The 24,111-nt window shown below is 27.5% G+C and overlaps 1 protein-coding gene across 3 annotated transcripts in view; it reads right to left on the bottom strand.

Moving 5' to 3' along the window:
• The window catches only part of LOC116766840 (tyrosine kinase receptor Cad96Ca), a 30,399-nt gene extending 21,047 nt beyond the window's left edge, over window positions 1-9,352 (bottom strand). The window contains exon 1 of one of the 3 annotated variants that reach the window (XM_032656963.2): window positions 9,105-9,352. The gene's annotated coding sequence lies outside the window, so the exon portion shown is untranslated. The remainder of the gene's footprint in view (window positions 1-9,104) is intronic. The other 2 variants (XM_032656965.2, XM_032656966.2) reach the window with 2 other exon arrangements.
• Between the last annotated feature and the right edge of the window lie 14,759 nt (window positions 9,353-24,111).

Here is a 24,111-nt window from a genome sequence, read left to right as displayed (position 1 = left end):
TTATGTATCGGGGATAACTTGGTATTGATGTAAGATAACTTATACTCTTCTATAAATTGATTTCGAGAGTTCAATTGCGTTGAGAATTATGATAAAGAAGATGTTTTGACATCACAGATATTTTATAATCTCGACATTATAGAGCTTATAAGTTACGCAGGTACGTTACGTTTTTTACGAATACGTAAAATTATTTTTTTTATTTACGTAATAAATTAAAATATATTCTAATTTGCGTTTCCTAATATTATTGCGTCATAATTATGAAATTTAGTATTTCAAAGTAACATGCTTTGATTTTACAAAATATTAGCATATGCTAGGCGGACATACTCATGATTATCTAAATTGCATACGCAAACTTTACACATATACAGGATATTTTTCACTTTACCTGTATGCAAACTCGTATCAAAGGGAGAATTTCTTTCATTAAAATTAATATCAATAGTTGAAGGGAATCCAATGCATTCAAATTAATTCATATTTTGATGCATGCTACACGACTATGACCATGCATGCGACAGTATGACCAAGTTATTTGAGTAATTACAAATATTATAAGTCTTGTCATATATATTTTTTAATTCAATACATATTTGATTCTGGAATTAAGTAAGTGAATAGCATGACGGTGACGCTACCGTTAAAGTCACTGACCACTGCACGTGTTTGCGCAAACCAAGCATCAAGCTCTAAAACATCTGATTGACATTGAATAGCGGAGGCTGTAGCAGGTCGTAATGATGTCGATCTAAGCTAGATTCTATATTATTTAGTATCTGTTTATGATACAAAACGGAAACTACTGATAACAACCGATACTGTTGATTATATTACACCAAATATATATACATAATTTTGTTGTTTCTAAACTTTCTAAAAATGACATATTCGACTTAACTGAATAATTGGTTGTGTGTGTAGATGAGAAGACATTTTTAAAGGGATGAGAAATAATGTGTAAATAACAAGAATGGTTTTGAAAATAAAGTATTATTATATATTTTCACTAAAATATTATCGTTCTGCCTCATGTGTTTGGTCTCTCACGTAAAATAAAGGATTAAAGTTAGAATACAAGGGACGAAACCAGGAAATTCTTATTGGTCAGTAAGAGTAGGTAGTAAATAAAGAAGCCTCTTTTATTTATTATTCCACTGGTTTTTTTATCCTAATACATCTTATACGGTCCAAAACATTTTACGGGAATAACCACTATTTCACTAGAGTAAGTATCGAAGACGTATTATGAATACGGATTTGCAAGTTTAAACGCTGTCCGACTTATTGCCGGATCTCGATATTTGAGACAAAAATTCCTAATGTCAGAAAAGTATTTTTTTTTTAATTCATATAATATTAACATTTTCGTCTCTTAATTTTTTTAATGTATATTAAACATGATTTAATTTAATACGTATCATGCTGTAAGTAATAAAAAAAAAACAGGAAAGATTTCAAATTTATTACCCTAATTGGACCTCAAACCATCTCTGACAGAATTATTACAATAATTTTATTTTACTAATGATATTTTTTTTTATTAAACATTATTAAAATTTAATAAGAAACGAAATATATGTACAAAAATTATGCTATAAAAATAAAAAAAAATAGTTTTTGATAGAAAAAGTATATGCAATGTGTATAAATTGTACAAGCAAATACAACAACTGTTTTCATAAAGCAAACATGCAATGAAAGTGTAAATCTGTTCATCTTAAGTCACGGAATCGTGAGTACCTATCTTTATTAAATAAAGAGAAACTTCACTGCTTAGAAGGTTTTTATTTGGCTGTCTATAAAATATACATATGGAAAGTTGTGACTTTTTATTAATCACCAAAAATGTCTTGTTTGTATTATGATACACATAATTATAATATAATAATAGATTAAGTGAAGAATGACACTCGTAATCTGAGCAATAGACAAAAGGTTCATTAAAACATTTTCTCGTATGGAGTAGATAATTTTGTCGTTCCATTTAAATCCCTTACATTTGTAGCTAAACAAATAATACGTACATATCAGTGAATCCGAAATTCACTCTATATTATAATCCTGAACCCTCTACACCGGAACATGTAAGGCTTTCGTGTTTTACCAATCAGAAATAAACAATGGTTTCCAAACACAATGTTTACATATTTCATGAATTAAAATGGAAGTGAATTTAATTACCATTATGTTTCTAATTATTTAATATTTAAAAAAAATATAAAAAATAACTACTATGAAGGAATATTTTCATAACATTTTATTACTTCTTAATAATAATAATTAATTGAGATAAATAAAAAATTTCTTCAAAATTAATTATTGATATATGACAACTTTAAGGAAATGTAAAGAAACAGTAATATACATCAAATAACCAAATAATTTTTAAATGGCATGAGATTTTTCTACTCAAATATAAGAATATTGTATAATGAAAGTAAAATCGGAATTTTCTATCTCAATTGACTTTATTAAAATGAGATTTTGTCTTCTATTACTACAAATTTCCTTGCATATAACATTTTATTGACAGTTCAAGTTTATGTAAAAGTGAGGCTAAAATCATCCGACATAGACAACAATATAATCACTTTCAGTGTTTAAGTTTCTTTACATAATGATTGATATCGAAGGCAGTCCAGTGATTTTACATAACATTTGCTTACAAATATTATATTGAGTGTTGGTTCATTTAATAAGGCTTTTCTAACTGAGATTTGGTATACATATTCAGTAGCCATATTGTTTAAACCTTTTCTAAAAATGAGCCACGTGTATGATATTTACCTTGGTAATTTTCCCAGAATATTGTATTAAAATTTTATTGAATATAAAAGTGCTGGATCAAAGCTGTCGTGTGTTTTGCTACTTTGCTTCAGCTTATAAGAATTCCTCAATTAAAATTCCACAAACAGAAACCAATCTAATCAATTTACTTTGTTTAGTTAACGATATTATTGCCTTTCTAAAACAGTTAGGAAAAAAAAATATTATTTTCAACTGCACCGTCATACGACCTTGCTAAAAGCGTTCATAAAAACATTGTGGTATGATTTAAGAAAATATACTTTAAAATTTAGACTATAAGAAAAAAACTTGCCTGTAGCAAAATTGTTGCGAATCACCCTTTTAGCTAAGGGTCCTGATATGTTAATAAATCTCGTATAGGATATCAAATCATAGCTAGACCCAGACCGTAATTTTATTACAAAATAAGTTAACATAGATTGGAGATGCTTGACATAGACTCGTATAATAGGATGATATCGGAAAAATAATTTTACATACTAAATTGGCTGACTACACAAATTAATTGGAGAACTGACAATGGCTCGGTACGTAATTGAAATTGGAACTTTGATGGTCGAGAAACTGCTAAGTTTTACTCTGTCATCGTTAATTTAAAGCTTTGGATAATTTGTAGGTACATTTAGAATAGCTTCAATATTACGGAAAAGGCTACAAAGATAAACAAATATGACATTATTTTGAACAAAAAAGATGAAGTCTGTAAATTTTTACAAGCTTTTAATTTAAATTACAATGTATGTATGTAAGGATGTAGTTGTGTGTGTTTGTAAGGATGCGTGTATGAATTTAAGTAATTTCCTCGAGTCAAATCCTACAACCTTATTGTGAAATAGATATCTTTCATCGATTGAGCTGATTTTTTTCATATAAGTTTCTTTGTATAACAATTTATTTTTAAATGTTTTGGACTTCGATCTTAATCTTAGACCGCGGCGGTGTATCTCCAGCGTGAGTATTCTACCGAAAAAAAAAATTGGATCAACGTTAGTCTAGATCGAATTTAGCGACTTTCATTACTTAGAACCTAATTTTGAAAGAGATATTCGACCAATTATGCAAAAATGATTTAGGAACATTCAGTTTATATGATCTAACATGTTTAACTTTGTGACGTCACCTATTCGTAATCTAACATGGCGGCGTAGCTTACATGGTGAACCATTTAATTCTAACACAATAAATTTCTCCCAATTTAAGTGCCAGTATGTACTTAGTTGAAAAATGTTATACTTAAAATCATTTATATAATGTTATCTAATTTACTTGTTTTTTAATTTATTTAATTTATTATTATTATTGTTGTTGTTTTATCGATAAATACTTTTTCCACCAAAAATATTATGAAAATCGTTGCTATGTAAGGGCCCTTGAGACTTTGATATGCGATGTTTTTGAGCGGAAACCTCAGTAATTAGATATTACGTACCTCTTAATAGGAAAACGAGTGACATGTTTGTTGTATTTACAACCGATCCAATATCAGATCAATAAATTATATATCAACATGTTATAACATTATTTGCTAATATAATTAAAAATTAAATTAAATTATTACAAATCAAAACAAACAGTGTCCTACCTCAACACTACAGTTTTCATATTTGTAACTCAACAAATTTATAAAGTATATTGAAGTACATAATTATTAGCAACAAAGTTACAATATTCTGTATAATTTATTCTTGTTATTTAAATTAACAATCTTACTTAAATAATAACATATTATTATTACAATCTCTAATATTTCGGATCATACATATTTATAATGAGCTCCAAAAGGAACATTCTTATAGAAAAAAATAGCGTAACCATTGCTCATATCAAATTACTTATTACTTTCCACACGAGAAACGTATATAAAGAAATATAAAATAACAAATAAATAATAAAATTTTCGTTTTAATTGGAACTGTTATTATTAAAAAGTTTAAAGTCCGTAACGTTTCGATAAAATATGAAATCGTTAAACGGTTTCAACAGATCCGCCTGTTTGTCCTTTAAAAAAAGGCATTACATCAACACCATTTATAAACGGATCTAAAGTCAACTAGGTTATTAAGTGAAGCAAAATTGTCTTTTATCGGCATACAAATAAAGAATATATTTCTATATCCATTACGTCGCGACCGATTACACAATTTGCCATTCATTGCCAATAAACATTCATGGATGTTAAGACTGAGATTTGTTTGAAAAGGCAACTTAATAAAGTAATGAATCGCGGTTAGCTTCCAGGAGAGCTCTAAAGAGTTGATGATGCTAATACTAGGTTTAAAGTTTCAATAAATAAAAATTTATTGAGGCTGCATGTTTAATTGCATCTATTAAGGAAAAATAATGGTCTTGTTCCGTTAAAGGCCTATAAGTGAATTGTGATTTTCCATACCCTACTTTTAAGATTTAAATTAAGGTAAATACCAAATGATTAAAGACGTGTATATCTTTCCTTAGTTTTCAAATAATGTTGTGCATATATTTCACAGTACATATAATGTTATACTATAATTTTTATTATGGCTACATACATGGATTAAAAAGAAAGTAACTTTCTATTAACAGTAATTATAAAATTTTTGTTTAATACTACATTTAGAGTATCAAAACATTAATTTTTTTATTAAATTCAACTATAATCTTGTTCCCATACTTGAAAACCCCGTACTTAACTCTTTTTACGAGATTCACACTATCATATAAAGATGTCATTTTAAGAGGACATAATATCTAAGTATGAAGACAAACTACCAAAAACTACCAGCTCATACAAGTACTACTATTTCCTTATTGCTATGATTAAAATATATTAATTTATAAGTGTACTTATGACTTTTAATATTTATATAAGGTATGTTATTTCAACATACAAAATTAGGTATCATATTCACATCTTACACAGGATGATACGTAATGTTATCTGTTAAATATTTTTTACATGAAGGGCATGTCATTTTTCTTGCGCTACTTACTTAATCTCAGATAAATTTATAATTTAACCCTAAGAAAGGATTTAAGTGAATGTACAATGCTTTTTATTTTATATATTTTGTAACTTACTTTAAAAACTTATCTCTCTATCAAAAATTATGTGAAGATTAAAATAATTATAACCAAAAAATAATACTTAATTTATAGCATTGTTCCAATATCACCAAGGCCCCATTGATTTTAACAAAGACAACTATCTCTTACCTTTAATTTTCCTGTCACTTAATTTAACTGGTTAACATTGATGTAAAAGTCGATAAAATTGTAGTAAAAAATAAGTAGATCTGTTTTCTAGGTCAGCCAACTCTTTTGTGACTTTTGTTTCTATTTTAAGTTTACTTTCATTCAATAAAATATACACATGATTATGTCGTTTTATTTATGACGAAGGTGATAGTGATGTTTGATATATAGCCGTTGTCGATAGTACGGTGAACTTTTATTACAAGATATAATTAAGTATGTTATTTGTTGAAATGTCATTTTGAACATAGTTTTATGAATATTACCACATATAAATAAGTACAAATGAATCTCACAAGATCAAAAACTCGTGCCATATCACAATTTGGAAATCTAATATGTCACTTGAATGTTTCTATCAGCGGAGAGTATGTTTGCCTCATTTCATAATTAGATTCTTTATTCGATTATAAATTTATGACTGCAAACAATGCTTCAAAGTAATTTTAATTCCCGAGCATGTTTTACTTAATAATTGAAATTAATAATTTAAGGTAATTTAATTTGCAAAATTCATAAAACAGGATGAAACAAAATAATTTTATTATAATATAGGTAAAAGATTGAGCTATCCGGTACATTGAACAATTATCGACATTTTTTAAAAACTCTTCATCTTTAAAACAACAATAAAGTTATGAAATTCTCAGCGAATAAAAAAAATATATATTTATAAAATATTCAATAAAGTCTTTTCGACGAAACCTTTTGTAAATTTTTGGAAAAAGTATCTGAAAACTAATGGATTGAAGAGATAATTTTAAAATACAGTAATAGAAAATATAACATTTATAAAATTAATTGTGATATGATGATCTTTGCCCTTCCGTTTATTGTTAATATTTTTTATTAATATCTTATAGAATGAGTTTAATTAATTTAATTACGAACAAAATAAATGAAACCGTAAACTATGAATATATTTTATTTAAGTTTTAAAACTTACACGACAATAATAATTTAAGAATCCGAAGAGCGGAAATTACGGAATGCCAGCTGTATATTGGAATCTCGCTTGCCTCTTTCTATTAACCAGGTTTCCTTAGTATGTGACTTTTTATGACCTTTCATACTTTCCTATCTGGGACATACTTAATATCTGTAGAGCTTGAGTTGATTTATTAAGTTTTGTTATCTTGGTACATAAAATTGCTTTCATTATAAAAATAAGTGTTACTCATAGTGTTATCGAATACCCTAGCTGATGTTATTAAATTAAGATAAACGAAACCAAATATGTACTTCATTTATCAATTAAACCAGTTTTTACTAAGCCATAACAGGGTCAGATTTGTAACTCCGTCCTTTCCATTTAGTAACATTGTTAGGAGTCGTCGCTACTAGTTAGTACATCTATTTGAACTGTCAACATAAATACTGAGCACTAAGTTGTAAATTGTTACCATGCGCTTCAAAATATGAAAGTAAAATCTAGGAAGGTTAACTCACTGTATACAAACGAGCTAAGCACACTGTTTTGTGCAGTAGAGGTGAACAAAATTATAGAAAAAACGCTTAACACGTTATATTACAAAGTTTCAAAACATAACTGTTGTATTGTAAATTACAAAAGTTCGCTATTAATTATTTTTAGGAAAGCCTTCATCCCATCCATAACTGCTTTGTAATTTAAAAATAACATAAAATGCTGTGATGCAATTTTATACATTTTAAACAATTCATTTAATCAAAATAACAACAACAGCTTTTAAAGTGACTTGAAGACTATAAGATCGATTTGATACATCAAGACCGAGGATTTAGAAAATGTCCATTAGTTGAATCTTTCTCAATCCCTAGATTTCCCGGGAATTGCTTTGAATGGCTTATACTAAGAGAGTCCATAGATTACTATAATCGTTTAACAGTATAAAAGTTAAATTTAATCAAAACAAATTTACCGCTACAAGTAAATAATATTGTATAGGCGAATGAAGTACCCCACCAAAGGAAGACTAGCTAAATAATACTATTTTCTTGTTAATCCAGCATCTTGCTTAGTCGGTGCTTGTTAATAGGTTGTGATTAAAAGATATTAACATCCATTTTCTTTCTTGAATTTTTATTTATTTCTAATACTAAATGAATAATGACATAAATGGTATGGCAAATCTTTAATAATAATCAATAGAATTTTTGACGTCATATCTCTTATGCATTGTTTTTATCGGTTTTTCTTAAATTAGAGACGATAAGGTGATTGAAGGTCGTTTAAAAACAATTAAGAAATAACTCAGACAGGAAACTTGGAGACCGTCAGACATTATTTATCCTATCAATAATGTATGCACTTACTTTTTTTTAAGAAACAGTAACAAATGATAATGAATTTGCTATTCAATTAGTTCAAGATAGATTCTGGAACATGCTAAGATCGTTAATAGTTCTTCCTTCTAATACATTATGCATCAGTATTCTTGTTTCAAAGCAGTATAATGTACATACATTACAAGAACTTCCATTTGTCATGCCATGTTCAGAATGTATGTATATGCACCCAAGTTTATCTAAATAATATAGCTCTGAGTCAAGCTTACTCCAATAGCAATCGGTGGAAACAGATTTAATTATTGCACAATATACATGTACGCATAGAAGGAATATATCGGATAATTTCTTTGTAAACCTTTGGTCGAAGATATTTTGTCATAAGTAACAACATATGATTTTAGAAATTTCCGAGAAGTATTTCAATACATTAAACTTTACTTTTACTTATTTTATTACTGAATATAAGAAAAGCTTAATCATTGCCTCATTAACTGGCATTTTAAAGATGTTTATTAGAATTAATGCTTTATTGCCGTGATATTAAAACTGACATTTAAACTACTTATCAAATTAAAATTTACCTAAGACCTTGAACATCACAATCGAGTTCAATCCCTTCCACGCGGAATTAACCTTAATAATAAGGAAGTGCTTTTTCATTAATTATTTTACAAGTGAAACAGTTTTTACAAAAAAAAAATCATATTAATGAACATTTATAACGAATAAAAACCTTATTAAGTAAAGGTGACTAAAGCCTAATAATATCAATACATGTTGTTACTCACTGAATGCCTGAGATTGATCAATAGCACAAACACACAACTATATATCAGAACTCATCTCCATAGAGTCCATTATCACTTGATAAATTCAAAATAAATATTATTTACCTTACAACATTACATCGTAATAGTGATTTAAACTCTATTAAGTAAAACTGTCCATATTACGTTGATATCACTTTCACTTGTATTTAATATCGCTTTAAAAACTCCCTATCTCTAAAACCGCGTGTAGTATATGATGACTCGCATCAAACTGCGCAAGAGCCTTCCCCCTCCAAAACTTACTCGTTCAAGCAAGATTTCCTTATCACAAAGCAATAAGGTTGAATAATTATATTATTATTGAACCTGGATTCGACCTATTGACTTTGTACTCGAATATTATGTATTTGATTAAAAAAATTTATGCAAAGTATAATAATGGTAATTCTTGCAGATTAGCTAAAAATTTTAAACTTCAAAATGTATTTATAGTATGAAATTTATTATAATCTTTAGAGAATTAACAACGGATGTGAAAAACACTTTTCTTTCCTAGTTTAGAGTATGAAGTCTCGTTTGGGCAGCTTAAAAATGTTTAAGCTTAGTTTTATAAGACTTCATAAATCCTCCATGACTTGTGATATTACTCAGAACTTGCGTTTAAGTAATTTACGAATTAGAAGACAACTTTCATTATGAACGTTGAGATTGAAAATTTAGAAAGCATTAAATTAGTTTTCCACAAGAAAAAGAAAAAAATATATACGTCCATTGGGTAAAAATAACTAAAATTGTGAATGTATTTATATAAATGTTAACTGTTAAGGGAAATTAATAATTACTATGATAAAATTAAAACGTAAAAATAAGTACAATACCTTTAAAATTAAATAATGCATGGTTAATGAAATATTATTCTAGACTATACAACCTAAACATCTGCTATTATTGAAATAAAACTAATATTTTTCGGATTTGCTATTCGTTTATAATTACATATATATGTAATATGTGTATTTAAAAACATACTCCCGACGTTTTGGTTGCTACAAAGTAACTATGTTGTTAAAAATAATTATAAAGGCGTAACAAATCCGAAAAATATTAGTTTTATTTCAATGAATAGGTGCACGCGAAAATTTTAGATTGCATTATTTGCTATAATGTTTTCGCAGGCACATAATTTCTATAATATGAGTGTTATCCAAAATAATAAAAAACAATTGAAACTAAAAATTAAAATATATAATATTTTAAAAAATTAATTGATTTAAGAATAATAATCATTATTATTTTAAGGAATGTACTTGATATTTTGAAAGATTATTTTTAGTCTTACCATCATTATTGTTACAGAGCAAATCAACTTTTTCATTGTATTTTTTATTAATTACTATTACTGCAATACAGCCAGTCCTTTAAACGGTGAGGGTAGTTGTTAATAGCAGCTAGCACTGTTTCTAAAGGAAAATTCTTACTATCTATCTATACTAACCTATAGATTGTCTTAGAAAATCCAAAGTTTTTAAGACTGACCAGAAATCATAGTTTAATAAATTAAGATCTGAACTAAACGACGGCCAGTCTTCAGCTCTGATGAAACCCGAAACGTTGCTACACATATAATTAGTCTAGGAACCACCTGTACAGAATAGGGAATAATGTTTTGTGTAATTTCTATATCTCCATCTAAGAATCTTGGATTACTTATAGTTTTCTTCAAATTATCAAAACAAAGATTTATAAAAGATAGACATCTAGAAATTGAATAATATAATATAACAATAGACAATCAAAAAGAAAATTGTTACTAAAAAGTGGATCTATTTTTATAAATGAAAAGGAGTTTTTTAGATGACCTGAATCTTAAATCTGAATCTGACCTTTTTAAAGCTTATAACATCAAATTAAAGTTAAAAATAAAATAAATAGTGGCTTTGCATTTTCGTAGTAAGGTTATTAAAAAGTTCTAATGAAATTGAATTACATGTTTGAGTTTTTCAAACAATTTCTACGAAGCATGTGAACTGTCACATTGCTTTCAATAAAAATGAAATGCGACTTACAATTTTAATATTTTTCTCCTTAACAGAAATCGAGTACTCCGTAAAATAATTTAATAGATAATGATATTATTCACTACATTTAACTTGTGAATTTTATTTTATTTTTGCAGCTCTCTTTCTTTTCTTCATTTTATTTATTTATGTGATCAAAACATTTAATTTGTTCCATCAATAAATATAAAATAACACCCAGCTCGATTTACTATTAACAAAAATATTACGTAGAGTCGTCTCTTTTAGAAAAGCATTTATATTTTTCATAATATTCATATAAGAAAAGGCAAGTTATTTATAACAAATAAATTAAAATAAAATACAATTAACCAAAATAAAAGGAGAAATAATGAGTAATGTGCAAATAGCTAACTTTTTTGTGTATTTTAGGTCATATTTTACCACCACTAATGATCGACCTTCTTTAGTTCTTTGATTTCCTGTTCATTGTGAGACGATTTTAATATATAAACCAAGTTTAAGGACGATAAATTTTTAGACCTCTTTTGTAAAGTAACGACATTGAATTAGATACAAAATTTATAAGTCTATTTAACCATACAAATTAATTTTTTTACTAGTTTTTTGTGTATAGAATAACTTTTCTCATAATTGCTTTTTTATAAAATATATTAAGGCATACGAATTACAATACAAAAGCTTGTTATAAAATGTATTTGCTTCTAATGTCCGGAATCTTTCTCGTCAGTATCCTGCCTGCCTTGAAATACCTTTAATATTAGCATCTTTAACAGATTTCCTGTAAGTTATAAACAAGTTGTTTTCACTTACCGACTCAAGTAAAAACTTTGACTAATAAAATTTTCTCCTCACTTAAAATAATATGTATAAATTTTTGTTTTACCTTTTAAATCTTGACCTTTGTTTTAATACAATGTCATCGAAAATCAATGTTATAATAATATAAAATAAGGTAAATAAATATATATAGTAGGTTTGTAAATATTTATTGTAGTAGGTTTAGAAACAAAATTAATGAAACGTTATTTTTGTCAATTTGTTGTTTGTATAAGGAGACAAATTATGAAATAACATTCTTGTAAATTTGTACTTAAATATAACACGTTTAATTGGATTGAAAATATTACGCAGTTGCTTTTAAATTATATTCACCCTCCTTTACAGCATACAGTAATATTTTTTTAATATATATTTTTTACTATTTGATTTTGTTAATTTAAATTTATTTATGGATATGGAAAATGTGATCTTATTTTTCTACTGTAAAAATATACTCATATCATATTTTATATTTCCATTGAGCAGTTTATATTAATATCATTCTCGTCTTAGATATTTGCATAAAGAGTAGACGTGATGTTTATTTGTGTCAGAATTTACATTACAATTTCAAAACCCACCTCAAATAATTACTTTGATCTGAATGGTATTGTTACGAACTTGGAATAATAATGTAAAAAAATTAATTACTTTACATATTTTAAATAAAAATTATAGTACTAACACAATTATTAAGAATTTTTGCCATTAGAACATAATGCTCGTCGTTGATAACAAGACTATAAAGTTTGTCCGATAATAGCTGAAAAAATATGTAATTAACATAATAACGTATATCTCGACCTCCGTCATCAATCTGTTCTGTTCTGCTTCAATCTCCAGTCTAGTTTTAGTAAAAACATTTGCAGCTTTTAGAACTTTTTACTAACAAGACATGAGTCAAACTTATCTCAGGGATCTTGTTTTTAGAAACAAGGTAAATATAAAGGAAAATTATGAATTGCTAATATTTAAAAAAATAAATTATTGAATGTGTAATTAAGTATATGGTCTACAGATTTATCTGAAAATTTAATATGCTTTAGGGTTTACTAGGTATTTCAAAAGATTTGAGATAATTATATTTATAAATGTTTCCGTTGCTATAATATTTGTATACTTATTTACTTTTCCTTCAGAAAGTATCTTATCTACGTGAATAACTTTTGGGAGCACTTTTAAGCGATTTCAAACAGTATTAATATTTAACGAATATCTTTAATTGATTAATTAAATGAGCATTAGTAGAGTTTTATACCAACGACTCAAGTGAATTAGTACAAAATTACCGTCCTTCTTTTTTGTATAAATATAACTTAAATTTTTAGTCTTATATACTATCTTATTTTTTTGTCATTATGTAAAAGGTAAGAGGGTTTCGAATATCTTTTGATTAATTTTGGACAACTCTCTTACTCCCATATCGTTATGACGTTTGAATACTAAAATTGGATTGATTTAGCACCAAGAACTTCTTGTAACATTGAGATGACATGCGATTCTATGTCCTTAGACTAGTGACTTGACGTGTCATCGTTTTTAGTAATTCTATGAGGGAAAGCTCATCAGCAAATGCTTTCGTTCCCCATTTTTGTATAATATAAAAATTACATTCTAATAGGCGTAAGTGCGCTTAATTTTACCACAAACAGGTAAGAAATGAATTTACATTATATTTATTTCCATACTTATTTGTTCTTTTGAAAATACTCAACCAAATACTACTTCTGAGACGTCCGTTCTAAGTATGATTAGTTGCGGCATGTCAGGATATTGCAAGGTATAAGCATTAACTAACAACTCCTAAATTTATGTACATTAATTAGTAACTCCCAAATGTGTCTATATATTTGTCTTCTATTTGAGACAGGCTATCTCGGGTTGAAAAGTCGGGTTAGAATTTTTTTTATATTGTTATTTTTATTTCAATGGCGGCAAACAAGCAGATGAATTACTTGATGGAAGGTAGTCACCGTCGCCATAAAAAATGTTGTACATGCGTTGCCGACCTTGATTATGGGGGAGGGAGGGGAAAGGTTAAGAAAAGGGAAAAGGCAGAAAAAGGTGGGAAAAGGAAAAGGGCAGGAAAGGGTTGTAATTCCCTGGTCGAGCCAGCCCATGTTCGAGCTATAGTTACTTGACCAGAGCTAGACCCTATCAAATCCTAGAAACCATTTTATGTCCGTTTTCATTGTCAGTATCGAATTTTTGTTGTGGTTAAGTCGTAGTCCTTTCTGAATCAATCTGTGTCCAAAATATGCTCTTCTTAGTCAAAAAATCAGATCTATCTAAGTTGGTTGGAGTCTATCAAACTTTAATCGTAGTATTTGGATAATTTTCTGTATTTGATTTGTAAAGACCAAGATGCCATCGAAATAAGATAATGGATACCTTCTAAACGTGTAATTTATAGTTCTTTGTAACGGGTACCTGGAACTTTCTCTAAAAAAAAAAGACGTAGGAATATGTAGTGACAATTTTTTGTCGAAAAGAAGGTTTTCTCTCTATAAAAGTCTCTTCTATTTCAATTTGGTGGCAAGCCGATGACAAATAGAATTCGAAGAACTAATTATTCTTTCCCAATTAGTAGAAAAACTAGAGTATATTTGTAATGGGAAACCTGTCATCAATCGTGATTTTATTGAGTTTATGATAATCTGCGACTTATTACAATATATGTAAAAGAATATATGCTTGTCCTTCCCTGTAGATTTTAATGTAGATTAAGTCTTCCTTAACTTTTATAATACGAAGCTTTACTTGTGTTGCAAAGTGTGCGTCTGATTTTTTCAGACTTAGAAATGATCAGTGCTTCCAGATTCGAGAACGGATATTCCGCCTTTATCCATTTTCCTTAATGTGTGTTATATTTAATATCACATCATAATTAATCCTTATCATTTCGTGGATGATGGATATAAACTGAGGGAAACATGTTTCGGGATTGTTTTCCCCTTCTTTTTTATGTGGCCTAAAGGATGGGGAATTGACTCATTGACCTCATCTACTCAGAAGAGTGAAACTAGGCTAATGAGTCGTACATACATTAAAAATTTGGTATGCCGAATAAAATTTTATTTTAAAGACCTTGTTAAATTATTCAGGATTTTTTTTGAAACATTTTAGCGTGCACGTTAAATTTATCTCGGAATTAAATAACTCCAACACATATTTTAATGCATCTCCTAATTGACACGAATTCTTCATCTCACAGTATGTTCTGATAAATTTTATAAAAATATATTAAACAAGGCTTATTACTCGCTTTGATTCCTAAAATGTGGGTGACATGTTTTAATTTCATTTTTACAAAAAAAATCGTGTGACCTCTTCTACAAAACTCGAAATAAAACTCATTAGGCTTTAAATTAAGCATTCAAGCTCTATCGAAACTCTATCGATATGATAAACCAATAGAATTTCAAGCATTTGAATGTTTCAAATTCTCTCATTTCACTGCATTAATACCCTACTTTAATCAATAACTTACTAGTAGACACAGCAGTAAAAAAAATATTTTCCAGTAGCGTCGTAATTGATGTTTTTATATTCTCGAGAATGAAATTAAAGTATTCCTTTACCACTAAATAATTCCGGAATCAAATTTTAAACTACCCTCAGGTTTGCTTTTGAGTTGTGATTGTTTTAATTTTAAGAAGAATTCTGAGGTAGCTTTCCTTCTTATTGAGCTAAAGTATTTTTAATATAATATTATCACTTTGTTATTTTAAAAGCAACGTCCCTAGAATTAAATAAATGCTAACTGTCTAAGTTATCTACTAAATTACGTTAAAAAAATAACATATAATTATTGAAACGATCTGGGAAGTATAGTCGAATATTTGTAATCATTAATTATTATCAATTATTTTAGTTATTCTCACAGTTTAAACGCCACAGTATTCACCTCTTAGCTCTTCTAGTTAGTCTCTTGTTAAATCACTTTATTAGAAAGTTCGACACCGATTTTAGTTATAAGAAAATTACGATATATAAAAAAATTGAACCGTTAATCGTATAACGCCGAACGGGTTTCTAGCAATAGGGCAAGATATCTTTAAGGCGATTCAAAAAATAACATTCCCATTTTTTCGAATGCATGAGCTTTTGTGGAGTTCCAACAATTTTGTGGAATTATTATGCTAAATAAAATTTCTAAGACTCACAGGCGGTTACCGCTTTGACGCCGGAGATATGTAAGTGGAAACTCCTACATCTGGAACGATGAGGTGACTTAGACAGTACTTTCACTATCCTTTGCATGTGGTTAAAACCATCGCGTAAATATTTTGTATTAATAAAATAATTTTTCATACTTAAAATTTTAATCTGTATTTTACTCTTTAAACGTTTATTTTCTCGATATTAACTAGATAAATTAAAAATATATCTCCACGTTGTAATTTGTTAATCTAATTTTAAACTTTTCAAACTCCATTCCTTGATAAACAAAGTAGTAAATCATAAACAAAATATCTGAGTGTCGAAATTGAATTTTAACACACGTTATTATTAGAATATTAAACTTAGAAACTCTTTGTTGGTACGATAAAAAACTAAACAATTTCTGTGCAACAGTTTATTTTTCGTGCCCTTTAAATAAATTCTATACTTATATTCGCTTATTGTTGCAACACACAGAGCTTTCTAATGTTATTTATACTTAAAAATATGAGTGTGTTTTAGGAAACGAGTAAAGAATTTTATTATTACTTTCCAGAAATAGAATTAAAGTTAAAGCAGTAAATGTGTACTTTTAATTTCAGGAAATAAATAATATAGCATAAGAGTATTTATATCAAAGCACGTATGTTTGTTACGTATGTATGTATGTTTATACGTTGGTTGCAAGGTAACGTGAAATTAATTTTTCATATATAAATATTATGTTACACGCAAATTTCGTTTTAAGCTGGAGGTGAAGATTGGAATAGTTCGTTATGATTATTATAAGACATGTTGGTTTCTCTAAATTCATGATTGATGGTCGCTGTAGTAATACAAAAACCAGAACGTAGTCCAATCTTTCAAAAGGAACAATTTCAGCATAAATTCCAAATACAAACTTACAACTTTGACACACACGTGTTAACTTCGTAAAGTTCCGTTATTGAAGCACATTTGTTCGTTTTATATTTCATGTTGTTTCTTAAATTAGAATTATGAATAAACTTCTACCATGATTTTGAAACTCAAAAGACGTCAATCTGTAAATATTCCTCAGCATACGTAAGGTTTGTATTCATATTTCATCAATGTTGAAATTAGCTGTAACGGGCCGAAAATTCGAGCACAATTATTATATTTACTTTAAGTGATACTATTTATGCCTAATTTTTTTATGAAAATGATAGAATAATAAAATTTATATTACGTAGTTGATCTGCTTAAGTTGACTTCAGAAGCTTGGCGGTGATATTGACAGATCTTTACGTTTGTAGACTATACAATATATCTAGCCGCAAAGTTTTAAAGTTATTAAGTACATAAAGGTATTTCAAATATTTTTAGTTATATTCAAAGGATTATTTGTTTAATTGATAACTTTAGCATTAGGATTATTACTTATCCGGCTAAAACTTTACTCATTAATACTTGTTAAAATCAGTTAGCCATTTGACTTTAAGGAGTTTTCACTTAACTTTATTTACTGGGTATAAGTATCGGTTGACGAAGTTTATTGAAAAATATTTCATAATAATTAGATTGGTTTTATAATAGTCCTACCTATTGATATGTGAAATAAATACTTATTATAAAAAAATATATTTTTTAAACTGAATTCAAGATAAAAGTCATTTTTATGTTATTCACAAAGGTTACGAAATTTTGTAAAAGTTAAAAAGGATGACCTCTTTGGATATGATTTCATTACGTTTACTTTTATGGTTCTAGCAATGAAGTATAAAAAACAAGCAATTTGCTTTACTGTTTCAAGAATATCAATTAAAAGGGGTTTTGTTACACGATCAGTGGCCAACAATCTGATATGTAAATTGTTATGTGCTTGTGTGACATAAAGGTAAATTTGTATTTTATTCTTTTAAGAATATATTTATACATATAGAATAGAAGAATAAAATATTACATTGTAGGAAAAAGAATTGCAACTACCTTAATTTAATTACGTAGTTAATTGTTACTTTATAATTGTATTTAACTACTTAATATCTCGTGGAATTTTTATATAATTTTCTAAAAGTATGTACCATTTTTCATAAAAGATTTTTTAATAAATAAGTATCCAAATAAAATGTAAGATTTCGAGAACCTCAAAATACTGTACCATACCTATGTCATAATACCGTATAAAATATTGTTGTACCCAGGGATATTAATATCGTTTAAGCTTTTCAGGACAAATCAGTCAGATTTTTTTATTACCATTCAGATACGACTATTTTATATGTATATATTATCTTTGAATTACATAAGGTATATTAAAGTGGTTTTATGTTTATTTTCATTATCATGCACCTATATCTGGACATTTTATTTTAATATTTTACTTCTAATTTATGTGTATTAAACCGTATTTTGATACTACTATTTTATTGATTAGATCTTATAATTGGGTTTAGTTTAAATAAAAATATTTTTTGTCTAGAAACAAGTGCTGGACAAATAATACGCTAGTGCAATGTAAATAAAAGAAAATAGGTGTGATTGGAAGGAGTTTTATTTATTTAAACTATTACGTGTTTATTAATAAATGAAATGAATTTAAAATATGTTGTGAAAAGCCCAATGTTTTGTAAATGTTATGTCGTGAAAAGCTTGTGAAATTTTAAAATTTTCGCTTTCAGTTATCATTTACATGTATACATATAATTAATCCTACGTAGTCTTTTATACATGATATTTTAATATAATTTTACATGAAAGCAATGCGTATACTAAAATTTAAATGCAAAAACAAAATAAAAAAAACAACACATACATTTTATTATTAGTTTCTAAAAGACGAGACTCAAAAGGCTAGAAGCTAATACTTAAACTACTTTAAGAAGGGTTAGATCCAAAAGGAATCAAAGTTGTCAATTCCCTTAGACTACATCTTGTTTCTGACTCGCGACATTGTTCCTACTTATTCTTGAGACTACTCCACAATTTCCTATTCAAATGATGCAAAATTTATACCTAATGAAGGGCATTATTAAATAAAAGTAAAATTTTGTGAACTCTGTAAAGATTTAACTCATTAGTAATATTTCATTCGGCGTAAAATTTTATTATTTTCCTTTCTCGGTCTGAAAATGTAAAAGTTTTGCAAAAACAAGAAAATAAACAATGCTAAAACACGTTTCATATAAATGAAACCAAGATTTTCAGATATACTAAGCGTTTTTTATTATTTTAAAAAATACATAGTCCCGAAGTTTGGGTTACTTTGCAGCAATCGTGATTACGGGCAGACGAGATGAAAATGTATTCATGACATGACATTTTATATATATTCGATTAAAGTTCACTGTATTTATAGTAAAAGTTTAGATAAATATATTCTGAACACAGCAGTTTAGTTGAGATTTTATGTAAAAGAATAGGTTTTCATCGGTTAAAGACAAATAATGAGTTCAAGTGAGGTTTAAACCATTGAAGACGTAAGGCTTAAAAAGAATAAGAGAGACAGAAAAGCTTTAAGAACATTGAAATTTCAAAAGGATTCTTAGAGAGCTCTTGTAATATTTTTAACGATCTTATGCGTTTTGTGGTTTGCTCCTCAAAATTGTTTATGTTATTTTCTAGGAACATTCAAAATAAAAGTCAATATAAATTTCACATACACAATGCCACTTTGGCTTACACTAAACCACATCTAAGCAATCCCACTTACAGGTACATAAGCATCATCAGAAACTTTATTGTTTAAATCTCTCTCTATAGTATACAATAATGTTGATTAGCAAACCAGATGCTTCAGTGATAAGAATAAGTTTTTACTTATTAAAGGTTTTAACATCAGGAATTAAATATTTAAAATAAAACTCACGTTTACTCGGAAGCGCCCACAATAAAATTATTTATATGTAATCAAAGCTGCAAAAGTAAAGTAAGTAAGAACAACTAACGTCGCTAAACAACACCTGGAGACTTTAGTTCTTTGTCTCATTAGAAAGACGGTTTTCAGTGTCTCTCTTAAGTAACTTACTGGCCCACTGTAGAATTGTCGTATGTAGGGTTCACACCTTTCACAGTTTGGTGCTGTGTTTTTATATGCATTACCTTTTATATTATTTCTTTTTATAACTTTAATGTTTTGAGTCAAACACAGATTAATTTATATTCAAGTCAGCAAACTTTTTCAAGCAACACTGAGTTCTTAATAATAAGCATAGCATTGATAATTCCGAGTGTGAAAGCATTACATTGAATGCTATAAAAAAAATTGAATCATTCCGGATACATAACAATAACCTTATAAATTCATCAGTTGTTACAAAAAAATCATGTTTTAAATCACAATTACCTAGATATTAAATTAATCTATAAATCTTTTAATAAAAATTAATATATTGTATATTAAACAATTAAAATATATACTTTTATCATAATTTAATACTGTCCATTATGTCTTATAAATTTAGTAATCGGAAACTTTTCTTTTATTTTTTTTATTCAAAAAGATTTTTTGTTCATTTATCAGTATTTAGAATAGACATATACAATGAATTATGTATTTTTTATATCATGTTACTCATATTAGCATAGATCATTATCTATTATAATATCCGTTTGATATTCATAAGCAAATTATGACGTAGTTATAACTTGATTTTGTCTGTCATATAATTATCAAGACTTCAATATACTAAAAAATATTTACAATTTAAAATTTTAGTATAGTAAAAAAAGAGATGAAAGTCATTTATTTTTTTTATCCATGTTGGTTGATTAATATTTTTTGTCTTCAATTTGTAACAATCAATCAGGCAGGAATGGAGCTTAATTGAAAACCTTTATTAAAGCAGCCTATCAACTCAATCATTGTTTATTCATAGGACTTTAATCCCATGATCTCCTGTAAACGGATTAGGCACACATTTTGAAGCCGGAAAAACGATAAAGCAGAAATGACTCCATGGACCTGATAGGCTGTAATTGAGTTTTTAAAATTGTGTTACTTTATTTAGTTTGGCTTACGAAGTGTGAATTTTTGTTTTATACGGAAAAAGAACGTATTTAAAAGCGGATCTAGGTTCCATGTTGGTTATGTTTGTTACCGATTATTTATAAAGGTAAACTGGAAAGTTTCAGATATTATTGAATGAGCAATAAAATTAGTAACGAGTTCACTCTGAGAGAAGTTGGAGCATACAGCATTGTTTACAAATTATGGAGTCGCATAATTTGAATGATAAATATGAAAGAAAATATTTTCCTTACATATTTCAATTTCTTTATTCTTTGCTGAAACTAATTTGAATCACCCTTATCAAAGAAACAAAACACCAACAATTATATTATTGTATACCGTCACAACCATATTAAAAATAAACACTTGACAAAAGAATGTAAAAGAATACACAAAGGTTCAGAAAAATAATACGATTCTAAAAATATCAATAACTGTATAAAAATAATATAATCTCGGGAAAGTTTTTGCATTCATGTAGGATTTACAGAAAATCTTGATAAATATGGAAAAAACTATACATAGCAATTTCTTCATGTATTGTTTTAATGAATGCATCTTAAAATATTGTATAGTAATGGTTTTCTGGTTAAAAGAACCCTTTACTTGGCAGACTTTCAAAGTTTTCTGAATATTAAACTCTTAAACCTAATAATTCGAGCTGTTTAGAAAAAAAAAGCATTTATATTAAACTAATAATGTATCTCTCCAGGTACGTTGCCAAATTATCTATGACTTGATTATAAAGTAATTTATATGATGATAAATTAAAAACCACAGAGAAATTACTGGATATATTTCACGTCTGTAGTTGTCTTACGCAACAGGTTGTTCTTATAATTTTTTTGATGCTGATGGTACGTAGTTTCCTATTGGCTTATATTATTCACACCATTATGTCTGCTATAAAAAATCCAGCTATCGTTCATCCACATATTTGAAATTTGAAAATGGGTATGTATGTAAATTTGATAATGACAAGTATGAGTAAGTACTAAGTACCAATCACTAGAATATCTGCAAGTCGATTTCGCCCATAAGCACGTTGTGGTGGTCGATATTGGATCAGGAGACAAAAGTCCCCTTTTATAATGAAAGTCAAATTATTAAAAAAAATGATAAGTAGCATTGATATTTATAATTTGATTTAGGAGAACAACAATCTATCTGTTGGCACAATTAATGTTATCACCTTTTTATTGTTCTCTACATTTTGAATCTTAAAGGGAACTTAATAACTGAATACATTTTTAACGTAATATCCGTAGTCTAAAAGTATCATTATTTTATACAAACATCTAAAATAAGTGTTTTTTTTTCATTTTGTACTTAAACTTAAAAGGAAGTTCTTTTTATTTTCAATTTACCGTCAACCTTATAAAGTTATTATTCTGTAGAGCACTTTGTGTGATTCCCATTCAATTCTATAGAAATCGATTACTACATTTTAAACATTCAGTTTGTTTTAGTGTTAGGTATTTTATTTACTACTAACTCTGCCCGTCATTTTATTTTCGTGGAATACTAAATTGAGGCAGCCATTTTTAGGAATATCTTTTGAATTAGTTTGTTCTTTAAACACCGTTATTTGGGAATGTTGAAAACTCTACTTTGAGGCATTGCTTTTCATCAAACAATAATAGACATAAAGCCATCGAATATCAAATCAATAAGTCTGCTAGGTTTTTAACACACTATTTTAAATCACACCCACAATTTTAGCGTCTGATGTTTGACTTTAATTATTGATATCGCAAAATATAGGCACAAATTTGTAAACTTCATCAAGACTAGTCTTTATTTTTAATTAATTTTATGATCTGATAGTTCAGAGAACTGAGAAATTCTAAAAATTCTACTTGGTAGACAAATTCTTCACCGTCCATAACTTCCAAATTCAAATGATCATGGATTTTCATACTGGTGCGATGATGAAGGTCTGAGATAAAATTTTTATATTTGGTATAAAGCAGACATAACTTTACATAATCATTATATGTATAGACAGAATTAATTATGATATTATTGATAACTTACCTCGTAGGAGACCTTGATTTAATTATTTTTATGGGCAAACAATGGAAACTGTAGATGCTTGTCTTTAAGCTACCAATGGCTAAAATAAACTTGATAAATATGCTTGACACGGCCTGTAAGTTGGTCCTATTCATTATTGGAATGGTTATAAATAATTTGATTATCTTAAATTAATAAATATTTGTGTGCAGTAATTCTTTGATTCCTAAATATTAATATTTTAATTGTTACATTTTGTTTGATGAAACATAGTCTTTGCAGAGTATAAAAAATATATTTTATAAATCGTTACTTATGTAGCGTACTGTATATTAAAATACTATTCTTGTACACTTGTTGTATTCTGTCGAAAGTGAAATTCATAATCAATACTTTACATAACAAATACTAATCACTCAACACTGACATCTACTATGTGCTTCACATGATTTTTTTACATAAGTCTGTTACAATGGATCAAAGGCAAACAATAGCGAACGAAGTTCTGATGTAGAACCTAAATTTTTGAAATTTTTTTTAACGTTTAATGTATTTTATGTGAGAGAACAATTAACATTTATACGTCCTCACAAACTTTATATTTTTTTTTGTTTTAGCATGTTGTTAACTGTATGAAATTGAAGTTAAAACGCTAAATTTTATCATATGAACCCTTACCCTTACTTATAAGTGTTGAGTGACAAGAATGATATCACAATTTCCCCAATATCCTAAGGCAACACTATCCAATTTATTGTTTTAGGATGTTATTTTTACCGTTCACAAAAAGTTTGCGTGTTGCAAATGTCACAAAATTATTAATTTAAGATATTCTTAATATATATGAAAAAAATATGTTTTACAGTTCCCTAAAATTTTTTTTCACATCGGAATTATGTTTTCAATTTTTTCTGTGTAGAGAAATAATTGTTACTTCATCTCTATTTAAATATCAAGCAGCGGCATTGCCAACATAATGTAGAATGATTAATTTTTTTTCAAAAACCTACAT

This window comes from Danaus plexippus, chromosome 10 (genome assembly GCF_018135715.1).
Source record: "Danaus plexippus chromosome 10, MEX_DaPlex, whole genome shotgun sequence".
NCBI lineage: Eukaryota > Metazoa > Arthropoda > Insecta > Lepidoptera > Nymphalidae > Danaus > Danaus plexippus.
The sequence above is the reverse complement of the archived record's forward strand: the minus strand, read 5'-3'. Positions and strand labels throughout refer to the sequence as shown.